Here is a 624-nt window from a genome sequence, read left to right as displayed (position 1 = left end):
TTGAAACATTTCCCAAAAAGTCAAATTGTAAACATTGAAGATTTAGAGTGTCCGTCACTTCGTTGCTTACGAGAACATTTTGACAAAAATTGCTGTGAAAATCATATAACTAAAAATTCTGTGTGTGCTGTTCAAAACATACAAAACTTGGCTACTTGGTATATGAATACTTTACAACTCAAAAGATGTTTGGAGATGATCTCTCGGAAGAAAAAACATCACGTTCTTGTTTCTGCATATAATGCTCTACCTGTCATAATTACTAGACCCGCTGTGGTAATTGTCAATAGAGATCCTGATTACATGCCTGGTAGTCATTGGATGGCTGTATACATTGATAAATTTGGTTTCTCATACTTCTTTGATAGTTTTAGAAATCCACCTCCGAATATTTTAAAGTTTCTTAAAAAGAGTTCTTGGATGTGGTCTTACAATACTTCACAAATTCAAGATATTTCTTCAACTGTCTGTGGCAAATACTGTACTTTATTTCTTTTAAACAATGTATTTGGCAATTCAATTGATGATTTTCTGAAGTTATTTAACGGAGATTTTCACAATAATGACAACCTATGTAGTAAAATGTTTGATAAATGCTTGATAAATGTTTTTTAAATAAATAAA

This window comes from Tribolium madens, unplaced genomic scaffold (assembly GCF_015345945.1).
Source record: "Tribolium madens isolate multiple individuals breed KSU strain unplaced genomic scaffold, Tmad_KSU_1.1 Scaffold_7;HRSCAF=85;Tcas5.2_LG10, whole genome shotgun sequence".
NCBI classification, from domain to species: Eukaryota; Metazoa; Arthropoda; class Insecta; order Coleoptera; family Tenebrionidae; genus Tribolium; species Tribolium madens.
Note: the sequence above shows the minus strand (reverse complement) of the source record.